The following is an 8643-nucleotide window of genomic DNA, read 5'->3' on the forward strand; positions in this document are numbered from 1 at the left end:
CTCCACTTTCTTATTAACCTCTTCATTCCACCACTAATCCCCCCGATGATGCCCGGCCCAGCCCCTCGAAATAGCCAACACCTCACTAGCATTCTCCCTGAGGCACCTAGCCACCCTATCCCACATACTATCCACGTCCCCTCTACACTCCCACACCCTTATTCCCGCCAACTTCTCCCCTATCTCCCACACATTTACTGGCGTCAAGCCACCCCACTTAATTCTAGATCTACACTCCTCACCCCTTCTCTTTTTATCCTTCTTTATACCCAAATCCATAACCAAGAGCCTATGCTGGGTCGAAAGATTCTCACTCAGGATGACCTTATAGTCCTTACACAACACCCTATCCCTTTTTCTAAGCAATAAAAAGTCAATCTAGGTTTTGACTATCGCGCTTCGGAAGGTGATCAGGTGGTCGTCCTTCTTTGGGAAGCCCGAGTTCACCACCACCAAGCCAAAGGACCTCGCAAAATCTAATAGAGTAGCCCCATATTCATTTCTTTCCCCAAAACCAAAACCACCATGCACATCACCAAAGTCTCCCGGTAACGCTCCGATGTGCCCATTGAAATCTACTGCTACAACAATCTTCTTCGAGCTAGGCTCGCCTCTCACCACCTCATCCAAAGCCTCCCAAAACCGCATCTTCTCCTCCCCATCCAAGCCCACCTGCGGTACATAAACACTACACACATTCAGGGTAAACACCCCAATGACCAACTTAATAGTCATCAACCTATCGCTGATCCTCTTAACCTCCACTATCTAACCTCTAAGCTCTTCATCTACTAAGATGCCAAATCCATTCTTACGCCTCTGGCTCCCAGAGTACCAAAGCTTGTAACCATCCACATCCCTAGCCTTAGACCCTACCCACTTGGTCTCTTGAACACACGTAATATTAATCCTCCTCTTTCTAAGAATCTTCACAAGCTCTATGGACTTACCCTGAAGAGTCCCTATATTCCAAGACCCAACCCTCAGCTTACCAACTCTATCATCATGTCTCCCTCTACCGCCCCTGACGCGAAACCTTGGCCTCCCTCCCACCCCTACCCTTCCCTCTTCCCCCGCCCCCACAATAGCCCCCCACCCTAACCCCTCGGACATGACCCTATCCAACCATCAACGCCCACAACCACTACTACAAGAAAATATAAGAAAATAAAAATAATGATAGTAATAAAGGAGCAGTCGGAAATACAAGGCTCACACAATTTAGAAGAAATAATCAAGAAACAAAACTAAACTCAAATAGGGAGAAAAACAAAAACAAGGTAAGGACAAAATTAACAGTAAGAAAAATAGAGCACACTAATGGCCTGGCACCAAGGACAACAAAACAAATAATAAGGAGCGGTGCAAGTCACGAATATACTACAGCAGACATGTAAGTCAAGATACAGGAGATAATACGATAAATAATATAAAGGAGAAAATAACAAAGGTTAGAAATCACCGGGATACGCGTGTAGACCAATTTCTTGTTTCTTGCATGTTATGTTGGAATGTTGTAATGTTGTATCCCTTCAAGCTGATTGCAGAAACTGGTCGCCTGGATATTATCACTGGGGATTCGTTGAAGTCCCGCAAGACTCAGATCTAGAACTTACAGAATCAGGTCTAGTCGGAACCAACAGATCCTTCAAATAGACCCGCCGGAATTGGTGGCCTGTGACCGGAGCTGCGAGCTGCCTATGTCGCCGGAGTCGAGCCGACTATGACCTTAACTCTCCAGCGAAAGCAGTGGTTGGTTGGTTTAGAAGACGGCGAGAGAAAGGGAAGGGGAGAGGATAGAGAGTACTAAGGCGAGAGAACGGGGGCGAGGACGTAACCTTACCAGTTTTCGGCACTCCTACGTCGTCGGCGACGTTGGCCAAGGGTCAGTGAACGTTGGGTCGGGGACGTTAGGGTTAGTGAACGTAGTGAATTGTTTTAAAAAGTATTTCAAAAAAATTTTCTTAGTCCATCCCCTACCCCCACCCCACCCCTACCCCTAACAGCCCCCCTCCCCCTTCCAAAAAATATCTATATTTTATTAAAAATTCAAACTTTTCTCTTATCCCTCACCCTTACCTTCCATCCCCCTTACCAGCGCCCTCTCACATCCCTTCCCCCCACCCCAACCTAAAAACAAAAATAAATTAAATTTATTTTTAAAAATTTTCAATTTGTTTCTTCCCTTCACTCCCCTACCCTGACCCCTAGCTCCTACTAACCCCCCTCCCCCCACCCCTACTGCCTATTCTGACACCAACACCCACCAATCTACCAACCCTTTTCCCAAAAAAGAATTTTATTTTTTTAATTTATTTTTGAAAAAAAGGATTCTAAAATGTATTTTTATGCTTTAGTTAAACACTGAAATGTATTTTTTGAAAAATACTTTTTCATTCACCAACCAAATACTAGAAAATATTTTCCAAAAAGTATTTTCCATCCACCAACCAAACATAAGAAAACAAGTAAGAAATCAACTTGTTTTCTAGGAAAATATTTTTCTAATTTTCCATGGAAAACATTTTCCTTCATACCAAACACACCCTTAATCTTATTGATTTCAAATATTTCTCTTAATTCAAATACATACATTATAAGATAAGTATGTACTGTATTTGAAAAATTATTGATAAGAAAAAATAATAAATTGTTCTTATTTTAATAAATACGTATTATATTTGAATTTAAATTTAAATGAAATTTAAATTGAAGTAGAGTTCTATTTTCTTAAAATCTCTTTTATATTACGTAGTACATAGAAATAGGATAATAGTATCTTTTAAATGCACTGACCTGCTCCTTGTTCTTTTTTTTCCTTCTACCACCATCTCTTCTTTCTTTTTTGTTTTTAAAACTATTTTTTGGGTGATCATTTGTCTGTTATAGGTTGAGGAATAGAGGTCAGTATAAATTGTATTATGCACAGATGCACAATTATTTGATTGTTACAGATTTTTATTTTGTTATTATTGCACAAAAAAAAAAAAGAATCCTTTAAATGTAATCACCTATTATGGCATTTAAATTTCAAATTCAAATTTGAATTGGAGTGAAGTTAGCTTCCTAACCTCTCTATATATACTCCTGCAATGATGTACACACTAAACTTTCCGCTCTTTTTTTAATGTTGTTGCATTCTTCATAATCTTCATTTTCTTGAAACACTTTTGATTTAATTTCTTCATTTTTATATGTAGATGAGTGATGATCATATTATTGGCTATTTTTCTTTTGTATATACAGGCACAAATTCAAGTAAGTAATTTGTTATTTTAATATTATTTGTTTGATTTTTGATAAAAATAATACATGTGATTATATAAATGAAAAATGAAATTACATTTCTCTTAAGATTTTGAGTCGTATATTAGTTTTTTAAATGCTAACTTTTATTACCATTTTTATACTATTAGTTTATTAAAATAAATGTTCATATTTTTTCATCGTATATGATACTAAAATGTTAAGTATCACGTAATATTTATCAGATCATAGTTAAAGAAAAAAATATAATAATATTATAATTGAAAAAATAAAGTACAATTAATATTTAAAATATATGTTTTTCTGTATCGGATCGGTCCCCATAAACATCTCTTAGAGTCTTTAACTTTTTTTTTTGGGGGGGGTGGGGGAGGCAAACATTAGAGTTTCTAACTTATGTATGCCAACAAACAATAATATTTACATTTTAATTTCAAATTAATTTGCGACTGATATTTTTACAAATTTTTATTATTAGTCATGTTGTACTCTTATTAAGATCTCGATGACAAGCGTACAAAGCCAAGGTTGTTATTGTCACTACGTGGATTGGTCCATCTAATAATAATAAATAAATAAATAATTAAACAACAACAATAATAAAAACCCAGTATATTCCCACATAGTGGGGTCTGTGGAGGGTAAAATCTATGCAGTTCATACCACTGCCCCCGAGGGAGTAGAGAGACTGTTTCTGATAGACCCCTGGCTCAAGGCGAAGGACCGTAGACCAAAAGGCAAGAAAAATGATTAAATAACAGAGAAGCATCATCCACAAAAAAGAAGTGCAATTACCCAACCAAAGACCCCCTTCCCCCGAATCTAGAACTGCCAACCAAACTACGCCTAACCCTCCTACTTACAGACTACGACTCGACCACACACCTTAGCCCTCTAACTTAGTACTCTTCTTCCAAACCTTTCTATCAAGGGTCATGTCCTCAGTAAGCTGTAACTGTTCTATGTCACAATAGTAAACAATATGTGTTAGTACTGATAAGTAGTAGTAGGGATAAATATAATAATTATAATAAATAAAAAAGTTATTTAGATTGACTTCAAAATTTTCTCTAATTAAAATTTATAAATTATAGAATAACATTTAATTTGAAAAAATTAAGGATAAGGTAAGAATAATAAAATGATCTTCTTATAACAAATTGATATAATATAATATTTAAATTTGAGTTTAAATAGAATTTAAATGGGAATGGAATTCTAAATTCTTAATATTTCGTAAATTTATAATATTTACTACCATTTTTATAATATACATTAATAACAATAAAAATAATATATTAAATAAAAATAAAAATCTAACAATACTAAAGTAACAAATAAATAAATAATATAATATAATAAATGAACTCTTACTATTCATAAATTTCTTCCTCTTAATGTTCTAAAAAAATTCTTAAATATTAAATAAAAGATAAAAAATGTTAAGATAACTAATAATATTATGATTTAGCAGTAAACACGTAGTACATAGTAATAATAAAAGGAAAACATAAGCAAGACAAGATGCCATGTGTCAAGCTACTAAAATAGCCACATGAAAATTTTTAAGACAATATTAAAAAATATTTTAAGACAAAATTAAAAATATTGTAATAAAAATTTTGAATTGAGAAATTAAGTATTTGAATTTGAATAAATTATATTTTTACAACAAAGATTTTCATTATCTTAAAAATAGAAACTAATAATTAAAGAGTTCTAATAGATATATATTATTTCAAACTTATCTCTTATAAAATTTAAATGTTATAAAATATATTTAAATATAATTTATTTACATATTAGGAAAAGATAAAAATTATTGATGATAATAATAATAATGATAAATATGCATTTAATTTTAAAAAATATTTATAAATATTAAAAAAATAAGATAAAAATATTAATATAACTAATATTAATAATAGTAGTACACACTTAGTACATAGTAGTACTTTTAGTTATTTTTTTAAACAGGCGTGGTAGTAGTAGTACTGAATAATAATAATAATAATAATAATAATGATGATGATGATGATGATGATGATGATGATGATGATGATGATGATAATAAGAAGAATAATAATAAAATAAGTAAATATATAAATTGTAGTAGTGGGTAGAACATAGTTATAGTGATAGGAGAAAAAAAAGTTGGAACTTTTTTGTAAAAGAAAATAACATGTTAATTAATCTTATTGATTTCAAATTTTCTCTTAATTCAAATATATACATTATAAGATAAATATGTATTTTATTTGAAAAATTATGGATAAGGAAGAATAATAAATTGATCTTCTTTTAACAAATACATATTATATTTGAATTTGAATTTAAATTGAAGTAGAGCTCTATTTTCTTAAAATCTCTTTAATATCTATATAACCAGTATTAGTGGTAGAAATAAGAATACGTAGTACATTTCAAACTTATCTCTTTTAAAATTTAAATGTTATAAAATATATTTAAATATATTTTATTTACATATTAGGAAAAGATAAAAATTATTGATAATAATAATAATGATAAATATGCATTTAAGTTTTAAAAATATTTATAAATATTGAAGAAAATATAAAAATATAATATTTTTAAATTGTAAAAAAAAAAAAAAAAAAAAAAATAAAATAAAAAAAGGGAATTAAAAAAAAAAAAAAAAAAAAAAAACAAATTGAGGAGGGGTGGAGGTGGTGGGAGGGGTGAGAGGTGGGTGAGGGTAGAGAAAAATTATTTTATTTTTAAATTTCATTGAGAAATAATATCATGGTTGATTTTTTTTAAGATAATAGAATTTAACATTTTTGAACAAACACTATAACATAAAATATTAAAAATATTATTTTAATATTATATGCGCATCGCACGGGTACGTACACTAGTATATTATTAAGAAGTTAGAATTTTATTCCAACTCAAATTCTATTTGAATTCAAATTTCAAAATCCTGTCACTAACTTTGGAAAATAATATATTTCAAAATTAAATTTTCAAATCCTATTTATCCTTATCACAAATATCTTTGGCTAATTATATATATAGAGAATAAATTATTATTATCATTATTATTATTATTATTATTATTAGTATTATTATTATTAAACTTGAAAAAGCTGAAGCATTTATCAAGAAATGGAAAGGCAAAGACAACATATGACTGATGGATGAGATATAATTGTAATAAATTCCTATCTGTAATAGTAAAAATACTGTGCACAGGGACCCATCTATTACTGTGCAAGATTCTTTTTTTTTATTATTTATAAGTGCCTCATTCTTGAGAAGAGGCAAGAGTGCAGAACTATTAGAGGAATTCATCTGAGAGCTAAGTTTGTTAACTAACTCAATTAATTCGTCAAGTTTTTTATCAAGAGAGGAAATGTGTTCGCCTAAAACCTTAACATAAAGGCTCAAATAATTATTTTGGGCGATGAGATTATTTATTTCAGAAACAGTAATTTTTCCCACATCTTCACTGACAAACTTTTGAAAAGCAGAAAAAGTAAACCGAACCAAAGCACCAACCGAAATAGAAAAGAATCTTAAGTAATTTTATGACTGTATGGACGACTCTTTTACCCAAACATGGGGCCTGTCAGAGATTTAATAAACTTAAGTTGAACCGGTGTATCTAGAAGTTCTAATTGTGCTGAAATTCGCCCTTTTCTCATCAGTACGGGCTAGAGAGGCACAACTTACTAGACGGCGTCACAGAGACAAGGTTAACATAAGTCTATTGAACTCGACTGTACCTCCATTTTGGAACCAAGTCAATAAATTAAAAAGATTCTTTCATATTTTGATAGAGTCTGGAGCTTTCATAGTTAACATGTCAGCGAAGTTAGATCTTCAGCATAGATATAAGATACTGTTCAGCCGGACATAGTCACGGCCAGATTATGGTAGAAGTTTTATTTGAATAACTATAATAAGTAAAAAGATATGTACCTATTTTGCCGGGAACCCAACGGAAATAGTAGTAAACAAGTAGCTTCTTCTTTATTTATTTCTTGAATATATTACAAAGAGCGAGAGAGATTAAAATAAAGGAGAGAATTTCTGAAAAACTCTTGCCTCTTCTCAAGAATGAGGCACCTATATATAAGAAAAAAAAAAGAATCTTACACAGTAATAGATGGGTCCCTGTGCGCAGTGTTTTTACTATTACAGAGAGGAAATTATTACAATGGTATCTTATCCATCAGTCATATGTCGTCTTTTCCTTTCCATTTCTTAATAAATGCTTCAGCTTTTTCAAGTTCTTCTTCTTCTAGTAGAATTTCCGGAGGTTGTGCATCAGTAATATCTTCAGTATTTGTTTCGGTACTATTCATTGATACATCTGAATTTTGCTCAACAGTTTGCAGTAATTTATCCCTGACCTCTGATAAATATTCTTCGATCATTTGCATTTTATTGCCGCCATGTGCAGATATTCTTCGGGAAACATAGTTAAGACTTTTTTCTTTGACCAAAATTGATTTTTTGGGAGTTTTTTCATATTCAGCAATTTTCTTGACGATTTCCTTCCGTTGGTCATGACCATAGGCGAGTTTAGTCTCTGGATCTTTCCGAAGCAGTTTGTCCCAAAAATTACAATAAAATGTTTGGTACAAGGCAGGGATTTGCTGAGTATCATAGCCTATTTCTATGGACCAGCGATGGATCCAAGGGATAGAGAATTCTATATAGAAATACATCTGATCGATAGTATCGATTTTACAAATATAATCAGAAAGATATAATTCGGTTAAGAAAGGAGATGACTTTTTCCATGAGGAATATAAAGAAGAATATTCTGGAGGTAATATTTTAACCGTAGGTCCATGCTGAGACCACCATTGAATAAACCAGTTTGGGATAGGTTTTTCAAATACTTTAGCACAAATTGTTATGAACCAAGTGTGTTTGTGCTTATAATTATTGTAGTATAATACTTGAGAAAAGGCTTTAATATAATCCCAGTAAGTAAAATTGGCAAGAGTTTGGCCCATTGGCCCCATTGGCATAGAGCATTGAGTCATTGATGAAATCCCCCATTCTTCAATAGGAATAAGTTTTTTAATTACCATTTTGGAGTATCCATGAACTCCTGGGGTAGTTTCTCCTAGAGGACTGTGATCAAAGGTTGCACTAAAAGTTTGCACTAATATGTGTTCATAATAAGTTCGAGTTTTGTATGATTCGCCAGTAAAATATACATTGGCAGTAAGGTAGTTTTTGAGTAGTCTCCATGCTTCTTCAGAATTTTCTTGCCCGGGAATATGCTGATTTTCAATATATAATATAAGCTCTCTAGCATCCAGTTTTTCATATGAAGGCTTATCTTCAGAATTTTCTTGAACTATGGACGCAAAAGAATCTGCAGTTTTTTGTTGA

Source organism: Capsicum annuum, chromosome 2, assembly GCF_002878395.1.
Source record: "Capsicum annuum cultivar UCD-10X-F1 chromosome 2, UCD10Xv1.1, whole genome shotgun sequence".
NCBI lineage: Eukaryota > Viridiplantae > Streptophyta > Magnoliopsida > Solanales > Solanaceae > Capsicum > Capsicum annuum.